Genomic DNA, 15,350 nt, shown 5'->3' with positions numbered 1-15,350 from the left:
CAGGAAATCACAAATCCAGTCACATAACTGAGACGATATTCCATTAGCACGCAATTTCACTACAAGCCGCTTGTGTGGTACAGTGTCAAAAGCATTCCCTCAATGTTTATCACTAGTAATGTAGGAGAAATGTGTGTGAGCTGAACTATTCCTTTGCCTGTCCTATAAGCTATAAAAAGACAAAAGGGGCTTCTCTCAGGTGAGCGCAAGATGGCGTCGTTCAAAACATGGGTCACATTTACGATAAATCAATGACTGACTTAAGAATGCGGGAACGAGTAACGCCAAATGAGAATTAATACTTTCTATGGACTTCAGATTAATCACGTGGGACTCACAATACACGTGGAACATGTATCGAAATTTTAGCATTCATAAAAATATAAGTTTTCTCTACACGAATCCACTAAGTTAAAGCGCAAGAGGGAATGACAAAACTCAGTGCTGAATTCTTCGGACTGAATCACTAAGACCCAACTCTATAACCAATTTCCAACTTACGACAAACAGCGACCCCTGAGTCTCTGTTATGTCTCAAGTCTAACTTCCATAACATATTCCCAGATCATCACAAATTCAGTACGCGAAACGATGTTAAAGTAATGTGCAAATACGAATACCCCGATAGTGAAATCACTGTAAACGTTCCCTCTTAACAGGTACTGTAAATAACTGAAACAGTCTCACGTAGTCTCCAAATTGAAACCTTAACGACCGCAGAACACGCTGTGTGGTCAAACTCACTCGGCGGCGTTGGCCAATACCATCTCCTGTTCAGAACGGCTGGAAGCGAGAGAAATTCGCCAGAGATCCATATGAAACTACTGTCGTGCCCCAAAGAGACATAAAACTCAAAGAGAATATGCACAACATGTCGCTACTGATAACTGAATGTCTTTGGGAAAAGTTTGCAGGGACTAGTTTCGCGAGTTAACGAAGCAAACAATAGTATAACTGTAAGTGCTTTTTTAACACACTACTTTCATCCTATGAAAATGAAATCTGTTGAATAGTGCACAAATTTCTGTTTGATACTTAAAAGAAATGTTACCCAAGGCTATCGTTTTTGTATCTGGTGTTCACTGAATGAATGTTGCAGTTTCTTCTGAATGAGTTATTATAGTCACCAACACATCCCATCATGGAATAGATGTGCAAGAAGGACAGACTTGGAATTCCGAGATACCTGAACAACGGGCTAGAAGTAGTTCGCGAATTGACACCGTGGATCATTCTTACCGCCCTTTCCTGGACTGAGAATGTTCTTACACAGGAAATTCCCCTTCACAGCCTCCCCCCTCCCTCAGACTTATCAGTAAAATAGCCCTAGTGGATAGTCCGTCAAAAACTGAACACAGCTCAAGCACGAAAAGAGGAGGAAGGTGTACTGAACTCTGAACAAAAGAAGCAAAATGGAAACAGTGAACCGTCCAAGCTCAGTATGGGAAACATCGAGCGAAATGCCAGAACCATGGTGTCATGGTTGCGGGGTCTCAGTATTGGACTACAGAGCTGGAGATCCGTGTCCAAATTTCTCTCTCCGGACCCTTTTTTTTTTTTTTTCACAAAATGACGAACTTTCCGTCCGGCGATTGACGTGTCTCTTCTCCTTCTGCAGTCTCGGCAACTGCCATACTATACATTGATTATAGAATATGGGCCATATGGTAAGAATATATGGCCGTCGCAAGTAAATGTGATGAACAGTGAGAGCAGGCGAGATGCCGCATAGACCTCTCACAGAAGTGAAAACAAATAAACGGTGGTGAACTATGTGTTCATGAGTAAAAACTTTCAAAACGGAGCGCAGCAGTGGTACATTAGTTGAACAAACAGGAGTTAATTGCGTCTGGAGATCCCTTTCTTACACCTCGCTGTTCCAGAGACAACCATGACACAGACACAAATTTGAATAGAGCGAACAGACACGTCAGTGACCAGAGGGACAGGTCATAATTTTGTTAAAAAAGAGGCCACGAGGGAAATTTGACCATGGATCTCCCCCGTCGCAGTCCAGCACCGTGACCACATAACCACAACGCTGCTGCTATTCGAATTCGTTCGACGTTACACTTCTCGAGCTCGGATCGTTCACTGTTTCTATTCTGCTTCTTCTTTCACAGTTCAGCACACCTTCTGTTTTCGTGCTTGATCTGTGTTCAGTTTTTGACGGGCTGTTCACTCGGGGCCTTGTTACCACTGAATCTGACAGTGGTGCGATGGGCAGTTTCCCTTGTTAGTGAGATCACAGATATGCCGCCAAGTGTAACATCACGCGAGATAATATAGTGAACGCAAGCAAGGAGAGGAGGCCTTTGCGTTGCTGTGGAGATAATTCTTATACTGGAAATAACGGCATTCAGTTTCTGAATAAGATCTCGAACGTGATACCCCTTGAAGGACTTCCATCGACTCCCACACCTAAGCATTTAAAGTGTTCGACTTCAGTGGCTGTTTGCGCAACTTTCGACGATTAAATTTTACGTTGACAAGATTTCCGCTACAGAAACAGTTTACATTGAGTCTTGTAGTTACGCGTAAATCTGTTCTCTGAAGGCTATGAGCCGATGTTAGTGCTACTTCCTTTACGCTATCTGATCCAAAGTTTCTAAATATCTGTCAGTGGACATTAATGTGGGGTATGGCCACCGTTCACCTTTATGATGGCTTGAACGCTACTGGGCACGCGTTAAATGAGGTATCTGTATGTGTAAGGAGTAATGGCAATCCAGTCTTCCAGGAGAGTCGAAACCAGAGAAGATAGTGATGTTGGGCGGTGGGATCTGCACCGAAGTCGGCGTTCTCACTCAGCTCCAAAAGTGCTTCACTGAATTCAGGTCGGCACCCTGGAGAGGCCAGCCCTATTTCAGGAGTGTTATTCTCCACAAACCATTGCCCCGTAGATGCTGCTTTTGGACAGTGTGAACTGTCTTGCTGCTACAGTCACCGTCTCCGAGCTGTTCCTCCACAATTGTGTAGAATGTGTCTCTATCCTTCTGCGTTTGGCGTTTTCTTAAGCGCAATAAGGAGATCACATCCCCACTTCGAGAAACACCTCTACAACGTAACGCCGTCCCCCATTCTGTACTTCACTGTTGGCACTGCACATAATGGAAAGTAACATTCTCCGTCAAACTATTCCATCGGATTGCCACAGGGTATATCGTTATTCATCCCTACAAATCACTCCTTTCCAGTCATCCATTGTCCAGTGGCGACGTTCTCGCTTCACACTGACTTTATGAATGTGTAGATCATGAGGAGCTCCTCAACCATTTCTCCGCGTTGTTTTTGTTCTGGCGTAACTAGAAGCGCCGGAACGAAGAGGAAGAACACAGTATCAGAGAAGGCCGTGCGGCGACGTTAGCCAACAGCCCGCTGACAAGGACGGCACCACGACAGGAGCCCCCTCAAGACGAAGTGAACATGAGCGCCGCTCCTGCCAGCCTCGGCCGCTCACATCGGCTTCGTATACGGACATCAGTGGGCGGTTGTAGACAGGCACTAGCAGAACCGATTGTAGTGATACGTATCAAGTGCTTACTTGGACTTTGTCTGTAGCGAGGACTGTTGCTGTTTGCATCTCACTTGCGACACCGATGTTACTCCAATGTTAAGTAGTGTCAATGTGATTTATTGAAATAAAACTACTAACGTTATTTGCTTGAATTATTGTATACCATTCCGACAACGCCGCATCCTTTAGGGACCCCATAAGAGACGAGTGGGAGAGATCCAACAACTGGTGACGAATTTACAAGCACATCCCGTGCCTGACGGCCGCGGGCGTATTTTTGCAGGAGCCTTAAATCTCTCTTGTCTTTACTTTGCAGGGACGTTCGCTTTGCTTTAACAGTTTCTTGTCGTTTTTGCTAATCAGTGTTTTCAGGTGAACGTTGCACAAAATGTTCGTTGCTTTTGTCCCTCTGTCGATTACTTGCTTTGTCTGTTTGTTATAACTGTGTCTACCAACGTGCCCACCAATCCTGTCCTGCCCCCTGCTCAGGCGCCGCAGCCGCAAGCGTTAGATCCAGCACAGCTAATGAGATGTTTCAGTTCCAGACTCAACAAATGTCCACCCTGCTCAACACGGTGCAGCAGCCACTTGCCAACGCTGCGCGCCCGACAGAACAAGACCCGCCTACAGCTGCTATACCAACTTTTCGACAGTTTCATGAAGAAGAAGAAGAATGACTCGAGTGGTTATCTCAGTTAGAATCTCATCTCATCGCCCACAACGTCGCAGGTACTATGAAACTTCCTTATCTGTTATCCACGGTGGGAAGCGCTGTGTTCAGATTAATTCGAAAACTCTTTTCTACCGCCACTGCGAGTGACCTGTCGTACAACCAAGTAGTACAGTCCCTAATAAACTATTATGACCAACAAATGAATGTGGTAGTAGCTAGGTATCAATTCTTCAATTGCAAAAAACGGTCAGAGACCCAGCAGTTTCTAACTTGCTACGCACAAAGTCACGGTGTTAGGTGGATTGCTGGTACCACTTTGGAGGTCACAAGTGATTACTTCCGCTAATTTCACGCGATTTTTCACACCCACCCCACCGCAGTGCTCGAAGGTCCCCATGAGGTCTGTGTGGTCTTGGTTTACCGGTGGTTGTTACTTCGCTTATACACTTCAGGCCATCAGCAAGAGGCGACTTGGGCAGCTTTAGAGGGGTTGCAATGGTCGTCACGGATTTGTTCTTGTGTGACAACCGATGAGTAGTCCACGTTCGAAGTCACTGAGGTCTGCTGATCGATCCATCCTACTATCACTGCTTCGCTAAACAATACTTTCCGCCTCCATTTATGCTGGCAGGTCCTCTGGTGCCATCTAGTGTTCGATTCCACATTACATAGCGGCTTTCGGATTCTTTTGATTGGATAGTGCATATTACGTTACGTGTCATTATTAATGAAGTTGAGAGAGAATAGAACGTAAGGCCCGCATCATGGAAGAAGGAAGAATTCGAGAATGCTGTTTAGAGAACTGTTTTGTGTGTGTGTGTGTGTGTGTGTGTGTGTGTGTGTGTGTGTGTGCAGCAACGCACTGCTAAAGAAAACATATTCTTCAAACTGCGCCAGCGGACATTGTATTAAGCTAGTTGTCAGGATCAGAAGTCTGAGGGCAATCCTGTTTTCCTGTTTACTGTCTCTTTAGTGACTGGCTGAGGTTAGTCACTGTGCCAGCAACTTCTGTGTTCAAAACTATTTTATAATGTTGATTTCTGAAGTTGATTCCACGTTGTAGTGAACAGAGGATGGTTCATTTGTTATGGCATGCCCCCAGCAGCACAGAAACTCAGTTGTAACATTTTGTGCCTTTAGCCTGTTGGCGTCGACTGGTTTTGATGTGGTACTTCCCAATAACGGAAAATATATGAAGAGTAAATATTGATGGCTTCTTGAAACAGTCCAGTGGAGTTGTTTAGTAATAAAAATGATAATAACAAAAAAGGTAATACATTTCTAACAAAATACAGTACGAAACTTCTGAGGCGACTGTTCATTAGAAAAATGAGAAAATTCTGAATTGCATACTTACATCCTTTTTATACTTGGACGTCATAGGGACATATCTGGAGAGGCTAAAGCGTTTAGTTTACTTGTAGGATCACCTTGCTCGAAGTAGAACGTCATTACGGAATACATTTCTTATAAAACAGCCGCTGACGTTGTTGTCCCGCATGTGGCATCAGTAGTCTGCGGCATTTATTTACATTCTGAATGCCGAGTTCCGATTGAAAGTACACGATTCGTCCTGTAACAGGCAACTGCAGTGCACAACGAAACGTAGAATACGTCCACCATCTCACTTTGAGCCAGAGTGTTTTATTCGCGAGCCTTGCTTCACTGACAACTGGCGATTTCTGATCAGGTAATTGATCTTGTGAAGGGACGGAGTTTGACGGCGTCAGTGGCGCGGGGACGGTGTGGCTCTTCTGAGAGATTGTGGTTGAGGCGATATCGGGATATTGGAGACTCTGGTAGGCGTTAAGGCTCCAGATACCTTTTCCTAGATAGTGAACTTGTCAAGGCGCTGTGGTAAAATCTTTGTTTTAAATGTGATGCAGGGTAAAACTACTGCTGCATTTTGTGCATTCACAGTTCACTGCCAACTTAAGAAGGCCAAACCGCAACGCGAATGTGCAGCCACCTAGGAGTTAGTTGATTACCGGCCACCAGGTTGCACCGTGGCAGTTCTAGAATCATTCAAAGGGAGTCTACATTCTGTATCGCAGAAGTACACGGATCAGGCTATATTAGTCGGAGGCGACTTCAACCTACCTAGTATAGAGACTGGGATGTCTATGGATTCATTACAGGTGGTACAGACAAGCCGTCGTGTCAGTTACTTTTGAAGACATTATCCGAAAACTGTCTGGAGCAGCTAAATCGGCAGCCAATGCGTAATGGAAATATTTTGGATCTGGTAGCCACGAACAGACCAGATCTCATCGACAGTGTCAGTTTTGAGACAGGGATTAGTGATCATGATGTTGCCATAACTACTGTGGTTACAAAAGTTAAAAAGTCGGTCAAGAAGGCTAGGAGAGTATTCTCACTAGAAAGAACAGATAAGCAGTTGTTAGCATCCTACTTAGAAAATGAATCTACTTCATTTACTTCCGGTACGATGGACGTGGAAGAATTACGGGCAAATTTTAAACACATTGTAAATCACGCATTGGACAAGTATGTGCCGAAAAAGTGGGTTACGGACGGAAAAGACCCACCGCGGTTTAACAGCGTAATTTGGAGAATGCTCAGGAAGCAAAGACAGTTGCACTCGCGGTGCAAGAAAGATCGGGAGAATGAGGACAGGCAAAAGTTAGTAGAGATTCGTGCTGCTGTAAACAGAGCGATGCGCGAAGCATTCAACCACTACCACCGTCATACCTTAGCAAAAGATCTTGCTGACAACCCAAGGAAATTATGGTCGTGCGTAAAATCGGTAAGCGGGTCGAAGGCTTCCATCCAGTCACTCACTGATCAGTCTGGCCTGGCAACGGAAGACAGCAAAACGAAAGCTGAAATTTTAAATTTAGCATTTGAGAAATCTTTCACGCAGGAGGATCGTACAAACATACCGCCGTTTGAGTCTCGTACAGATTCCCGTATGGAGAACATAGTGATAGGCATCCCTGGGGTTGTGAAGCAGCTGAATGGGTTGAAGACAAATAAATCGCCAGGTCCTGATGGGATTCCAATTCGGTTTTACAGAGAGTACTCTACTGCATTGGCTCCTTACATAGCTTGCATTTATCGCGAAATTCTTGCCAACGTAAAGTCCCGAGCGATTGGAAAAAAACGAGGTGACGCCTGTATACAGGGTGTTACAAAAATGTACGGCCAAACTTTCAGGAAACGTTTCTCACACACAAAGAAAGAATATATGTTTTGTGGACATGTGTCCGGAAACGCTTACTTTCTATGTTAGAGCTCATTTTATTACTTCTCTTCAAATCACATTAATCATGGAATGAAAACACACAGCAACAGAACGTACCAGCGTCACTTCAAACACTTTGTTACAGGAAATGTTCAAAATGTCCTCCTTTAGCGAGGATACATGCATCCACCCTCCGTCGCATGGAATCCCTGATGCGCTGATGCAGCCCTGGAGAATGGCGTATTGTATCACAGCCGTCCACAATACGAGCACGAAGAGTCTCTACATTTGGTACCGGGGTTGCGTAGATAAGAGCTTTCAAATGCCCCCATAAATGAAAGTCAAGAGGGTTGAGGTCAGGAGAGCGTGGAGGCCATGGAATTGGTCCGCCTGTACCAATCCATCGATCACCGAATCTGTTGTTGAGAAGCGTACGAACACTTCGACTGAAATGTGCAGGAGCTTCATCGTGCATGAACCACATGTTGTGTCATTCTTGTAAAGGCACATGTTCTAGCAGCACAGGTAGAGTATCCCGTATGAAATCATGATAACGTGCTCCATTGAGCGTAGGTGGAACGAAACTAAAATGAGCTCTAACATGGAAATTAAGCGTTTCCGCACACATGTCCACATAACATCTTTTCTTTATTTGTGTGTGAGGAATGTTTCCTGAAAGTTTGGCCGTAGCTTTTTGTAACACCTTGTATAAGAAGGGCAGAAGGACAGATCCTTAAAATTACAGACCAATATCCTTAACATCGGATTGTTGCAGGATTCTCGAACATTTTCTCAGTTCGAATACAATGAATTTCCTTGAGACAGAGAAGTTGCTGTCCATGCATCAGCACGACTTCAGAAAGCATCGCTCCTGCGAAACGCAACTCGCCCTTTTTTCACACGATATCTTGCGAACCATGGATGAAGGGTATCAGACGGATGCCATATTCCCTGATTTCCGGCAAACGTTTGACTCGGTGCCCCACTGCAGACTCCTAACTAAGGTACGAGTATATGGGATTGGTTCCCAAGTATGGGGATTGTCTCGAAGACTTCTTAAGTAATAGAACCCAGTACGTTGTCCTCGATCGTGACTGTTCATCGGAGGTGAGGGTATCATCTGGAGTGCCCCAGGGAAGTGTGGTAGGTCCGCTGTCGTTTTCTATCTACATAAACGATCTTTTGGATAAGGTGGATAACATGTGCGGCTGTTTGCTGATGATGCTGTGGTGTAAGGGAAGGTGTCGTCGTTGAGTGCCTGTAGGCGGATACAAGATGACTTGGACAGGATATGTGATTGGTGTAAAGAATCGCAGCTAACTCTAAATATAGATAAATGGAAATTTATGCAGATGAATAGGAAAAAGAATCCTGTAATGTTTGAATACTTCATTAGTAGTGTACCGCTTGACACAGTCACGTCGATTAAATATTTGGGCGTAACATTGCAGAGCGGTATGAAGTGGGACAAGCATGTAATGGCAGTTGTGGGGAAGGCGGATAGTCGTCTTCTGTTCACTGGTAGAATTTTGGGGAGATGTGGTTCATCTGTAAAGGAGACCGCTTATAAAACACTAATACGACCTATTCTTGAGTACTGCTCGAGCGTTTGGGGTCCCTATCAGGTCGGATTGAGGGAGACATAGAAGCAATTCAGAGGGGGGCTGCTAGAATTGTTACTGGCAGGTTTGACCTTCACGCGAGTGCTACGGAAATGCTAGAGGAAAGGAGGCGTTCTTTTCGTGAATCGCTACCGAGGAAATTTAGAGAACCAACATTTGAGGCTGACTGCAGTACAATTTCACTGCCGCCAACTTACATTTCGCGGAAAGACCACAATGATAAGAGAGATTAGGGCTCGTACAGAGGCATATAGGCAGTCATTTTTCCCTTTTTGGGAGTGAAACAGGGAGAGAAGATGCTAGTTGTGGAACGAGGTACCCTCCGCCACGCACCGTTTGGTGGATTGCGGAGTATGTATGTTGATGTAGGTGTAGATCATCATCTGTACCAGTAAACCCTAGAATACTATTGTCAGTCGATTCGACGAACACGTTTCCCTTCAGTAAGCGCCCCCCCCCCCTCTTTCCCCCATATTGTTGCGGGCAGGAGGGGCGCGCCGTCCTCGCAGCGGCGCCTGGTGGGTGCCAAATTGCCCTGTGATTCCGCCGGCAGAAGTGACCTGCGCTGCTTCTCGAAGCTACAGCGTCGAATCGACGGAGGTGTAGTTGTGCACGTAAACGTTGATTCGTCGAAACGACCAACGTGCAGTATTCACGAACAAAATGGACTCGTCGATTCGACGAACGTTTAGCAATGAGCGACCAATTTGCAGTAGGCATGATTGGATGTTTGTTGACAATAACGTTTTGGTTTCAAGTGGATTTTGATACCGATTCCATAACTGTCATTTTCGTTTTAGGTCCTGAAGAATTACTCAAAACTGACAGTTATTGATGCAACGGAATCAGATATTGACATATCATCTGATGATTATGACGAAGAATACAACGTCAAAGAAGAAGACATCATTTTCGATGACGCTCTCCACTGTGCATCAGATCGGGACGAAGAAACACTCACCGCAACGGTGAACCAAACTGGGAAGGAAGCGTTTGTTGGGGAAAACAAGAAGGCAAAACAGTCAACTATTCATCCCAAAAATACTGGTCTGAAAAGTGTGCAGAACACAAGTAACGAGAATGGAAGAAGAGTTCTTCAGTAGCTTCCTAGTCGTTAGCCACAATCTCGTCCTCTAAAGACAACTGCCAATACATTTTGTACCATAAAAACGCGAGCTGATTAAGACAGGAATGGCCTGTCTCGACTGGATTTCATGTTCCCCCTTGTAGATGCTTTGTCAGCGGGATGGCACAACGAAGGAAAAGATATTCTAGGGCAACATCGGCACGTGAAGCAGAGAATACAAAACGTGTTGAGGCTAGAAAAATCTTGGAACGGTGCTCAAAACAAAAGGGAGAGGAACTTCACCCCTCCTCCAGCGGTTCGCAACGCATGTCAAAGAGCCACATACCAACCCGGCCCTCTCAGCCTAAAGATCGCCGCATTCGCTGGGACTGCAGCTGTAAGATGAGAAGAATGACGAAAAGCAACTGTGTAGCGTGCGATGCACGTGTGTGTGGGGAACATCACAAGACTGTGTACGATACGTGCCATCAGCAAACTTATGAAGCCTGAAGAAATTCTCATTGTCAGGGTGAGCTACCTGTCTCCCAGAGGGTTTTTCCTTTGAAGCCGATTTTGTACACTTCCTCAACGCAACATTTATAGTCAAGAGGCTATTTGAGGTATGTACTCATATTCTTTAGTTAACGACAGTTTTGATTTACTTTATGTATCTTTTCGGATGTTGTATTCGTTTTTCTGTCGGTTATTCTGATTATTTCGTTGAGTATACGTACTTTCTCTTTCTCCACATTTTTGTCTCAAGTTACTTTTGTTTCATTACATATATTGAACTATTTTTCTTCTTCTTTTGTTCGAGTAGCTATCGTTTGTATTCAGTAGTCTTTGTGTGCGATCACTCAGATTTTCATGCAACATATCCAATTTTCTTTTGAATTCTTATTCCATTAAGTTTCTCTGGGTGAAAAGTTGTTTGTGAAACTATGCGGTGAAATTTTTGTGATTCATTGCAATAGGAAGACCGTATAATTCTTGTAACGTATTTTTCTTTCACTTTCCTTCAATACAAGGTTTATAATTTTACCATTGCGTCTACTGGCTAAACGTAGGTGCGGCAATCCAACTGACCAAGGTATAGGTATTGAAGGCTTTGAAATCGATGTATGTCGCGTTTGGACTCTCTCCTGACAACACCGCGAATAAAGCTGCCCACTTTGTTTGTGTGGCAATGATGTACAATCGTAACCCTCCTTAAGAACGGTGATAGTAAAAAGACCCTAGCCGACAGAGCTCGGAGACAAGTGTAACGCCTTGTCAATGACAATTTGTTTCGAACCCGATACAAATTGTTGCCGCAAATGAATGGAGGTCCATCTCAACCAGTTTGCCAACGAACATTATGATTTTGCTGCCTTGTGTTTATCTTTGCTTTCCTATGTATATAAAGATTTGTGTGCGTGTGTAATTTCGGCGACCTTAGGACGACAAGATTTCACCGGCCTAGCAGGCCCTATTAACCACGCGCGCAGCATTTGCACACTACATACCCCAGTCAGTGTATAGTGTCATTTTCAACAAGGAAACCTTAAGAATGAATGCCTCTAAGAGGAGAAAGAAATCTTAGAAGCGAATCAGGAACTTTAATTTGATCAGCCGACTCGTCATCTGAGAGAGTCAGGAAACATATAGTCTCTGACAAAAGCTGTTCTCCAATGACGTGATACTTTATAACCTCTACGGCAGGGTCTTCCGCTGGAAATGAAAAAGTGCTCCACGACAAACTGTTAATAACATGGCGTGTTTTACGACATTTTGACGATGCTATTTTTTTATTTTATTATGACTACGGTATCCCTAGTCACGTTTTAAAATTCAAGTAATCTCTGAATAGAACAAGTTTTTCCCATTTTTAAAATATTTCTATAACCTTGAAAATAAACATGGTGTTCCATCAAGGTACCAACGTTCCAAAGTGTTCAGTCAGAACACTCGCCTGTTACGAGGCACAACATGTGACGGATCACTCTCATCAAAACATTTTAAGCTATAACCATAGAGTCGTGAAACTTGATCGAGGTAATCAAATTTCCATTTCCTTCATTTGTTTAATTCTTAGTTTTCTGACATTGTATTTTGATTGAGATAATATACAGGTATTAAAAAAGCCTTTGTACACAAAATTTTAGACTTTATTGGAGATAAAATGGAACATTTTATATGTGAAAAAAGTCACAGGTGCACTGTTTTCCCGATAGGGTTTGTTGAAAGTATATGACTTTAGTGATATTCGGAAACGGTTTTCATATTGCCGTATGTTGCTGGAAATGTAACATAGAACTGGCATCTGCGTGCTAATGATTGCCTAACACGCCCTCCACATCCCCGCTCTGCAGGAGTGGGCCTGGAGAAAGAGGTGGCCGCAGTATTGGTCCATCGCTCCCAAAATAGCAAATATTTTCTGGCGTCAGCGGCAAAGTGTGATGGGGCCCTGTCATGCTGGAACCATAATCGTTGCTTGACTGTTCCAACATTTCCAGTAGAACTTCTGGGACAGAGTTGCGGTCATTTCGTTCACCTAACGTGTGAGAAGGCAGATACGGTCAAAAGATACCAGCCCACACATTTATGGTAAATATTTGTTGGTGGCTGAGCATACGAGTTGCCTTAGGAACTTCCAACTCCCACACTATTGTGGCTATTGAATATTCCAACCCTTGTGAAGACAGCCTCGTTATTGAACAAAACACACGTCAGGGATGGCTACAATTTAGATTAAGCACCATTAGCACATTTCCACGCGCTGTGGAAAGTCAATAGCTGACAGGTCTTGCACTGATAGTGCAGTGGATGCTGGAGGTATTTAGTTTCTTGGAAACAGATAGTGTGCTGATGCTGCGGCTGTCCTCAGACAGTTCACACACTGCGCGCTCTACCAGTTACCCCTCGTTCTGGTCTGAGGGATCCTGTTTTACGAAGACGGTCATCAAGTCTTTCAAATGTGACACGATTTGATACCTTTCTCCCTGGAAAACCTTTCTGATTTACTGTTGGACTGTGCATCAGCTAACTCCGTTATAGTGTATTTCGCCATCAAGAACCTGTAAACATCGATAGAAACTTTAACGTAAACACAAAATAACGATCTAAAATAATTTAATTATTTATACGCTGCTAACAGGAATGGAAACCTATCTTCCTACACCGACATTAAGATGTAGTTGTATTGAAAATGAGCTTCCAGTTGTAATGTCCCCACAGCAAATACCCTCTACCACGCACCAATTAATCATTTTCAATCAAACCATCCACATTCATTCACTTTGGAAAAGTTGTCTGATCTGATTTTCTCGTAATATATGCTCGTCGACGCCAAAGTATTTTTTACTGCGTTTATTATTTGAAATAACAGAGATGCATATATGCATTCTCCATGGTTGTTAGAGTGGTAACTAGGACAGCTTCTGAAGTATCTGTTGAGGGATTGACGTGTTTCTGAGAGACACATATTCTGCTTTTCTTCTCGCTAAAGCGAACCAATTAACATTTGTGTTTGTTTTGAAGAGGAATAAATTGTAGAAGGAAAAATAATTAAGGCGTGGAATCACCGAAGATCTGGACATGTAATGGAGATGGATTTAATACACGATTTCCTCCATAAATAAGGTTTGTGACTTTTTTGTTCTGGAGTGAATGGACGAATGAGTTTTTTCTGAATCATTTGTTGATCACGTTGACCCAGTAATTAGTGGGGAAGTTGCAGCTGTGTCGAAGAGAGCCTGCAATCCCTGAGTCTGTGTTAAATCGTCCAAAAAGGCTTCGTACACATCTGGAATTCGGAATCTTTCGTAAAAGGAACAAATTGTCCAAACGATTGATTCTCCCGACTGACTGCAGTGTTTAACAGTAATAATAAATGTAAAGATCTCTTACAGCAAGCCAGCCGCTGATTACCAAGACGAAGGGCTCCACCAAAGATTCTATTTGGCTGAATCTTTTTATCACCATATCACGTAATGAAATCTTATATTAAAAACTATACATAGATAAAGGAGAGAAAGAGAGAGCGCGAATGAAAATAGAGATAATACTAATAATCCTCCATAAGTCTAATTTTTCGCCTGTCTTATCACGGATCAGCCAAGAACTGGGAGGGTCTTACTTTACTGTATAGACTTGTGTGTGAAGGTGAAGGGATCTTAAAGACAACAGTTACACGTCTATACAGACAAGACATTACACAGAGAGAGCGACTAGCTTCTTTGATCATCTATTCTTAGATTAAAGAGACGGCAACTTATTATCCGAACATTAAAAATGTTAAACAGTGTCAACGTGTTGCATATGAAGCAGTTACACCAACTGTGAACGTAGAAACCTGACGTGGAGGCGGTGCACCTGTGACATTTGCATCATATAACAAACTTTTCTCTTTATTTTATTTTTATATCTTTGAAATGGAACGAGCACGTGGCAGGGAAGGCGATTGGTCGACATCGGTTTACTGGGAGAATTTTAGCAAAATGTTATTCATCTGTGAGGAACGTCGCGTACAGTACACTACCGCAACCCATTTTTGAGTACGGATCTAGAGTTTGGGAGCTCTACCAGGTCGGATTAAAGGAAGTCATCGTAGCAAGTCCCAGCGGACTGCTAGATTTGTTACTGGTAGGCTTTTTGAGCAGTTGAGTGTTATAGAGACGTTTTGTGAGCTGAAATGGAGGGAACGCGTTTTTCTCGCGGAACAGTACTGAGAAAATTGAGAGAACCGGCGTTCGAAGCCCACTGCAGAACGATTCTACTGCCGCCAAAGTACATTTCACGTAACGAAAAGGGAAATAAGAGAAATTAGGGATCGTATGGAGGCATGTAGACAGTCTATTTGCGAATGGAAGGTGTTGGGAAACGGTACCCTCCGCCCCGCACGACGTGATGTTTTGCGGAGCATATATATAGACGTAGATCCATGACTGTATAACATTATTGACTGAAAGACTCCATCAGGGGTTTTCCAGCAGCCTAGAGCAAATAATTTATCTGACGCCACTTTGGCGACTTTCCCGTCGACGATGAAGAAGAAATGATGTTCTGTTAAGCAACCCTGAGCGAATAAAATCTCCCACGCGGCCACAAACCAAACGAGGGCCCGCTGCGTGGCAGTCAGGCACGCTGACCACTCAGCTACGGACACGTGGGTTTAGTAATTCTTTTGCAGCCCGTATAAAAACAGCTCCTCTCTCTCTCTCTCTCTCTCTCACTCACTCACTCACTCACTCACTCCCAATAAAAATTCGAAAAAAAATAGTTATTCA

This window comes from Schistocerca gregaria, chromosome 1 (assembly GCF_023897955.1).
Source record: "Schistocerca gregaria isolate iqSchGreg1 chromosome 1, iqSchGreg1.2, whole genome shotgun sequence".
NCBI classification, from domain to species: domain Eukaryota; kingdom Metazoa; phylum Arthropoda; class Insecta; order Orthoptera; family Acrididae; genus Schistocerca; species Schistocerca gregaria.
This window is presented reverse-complemented; position numbering follows the sequence as displayed.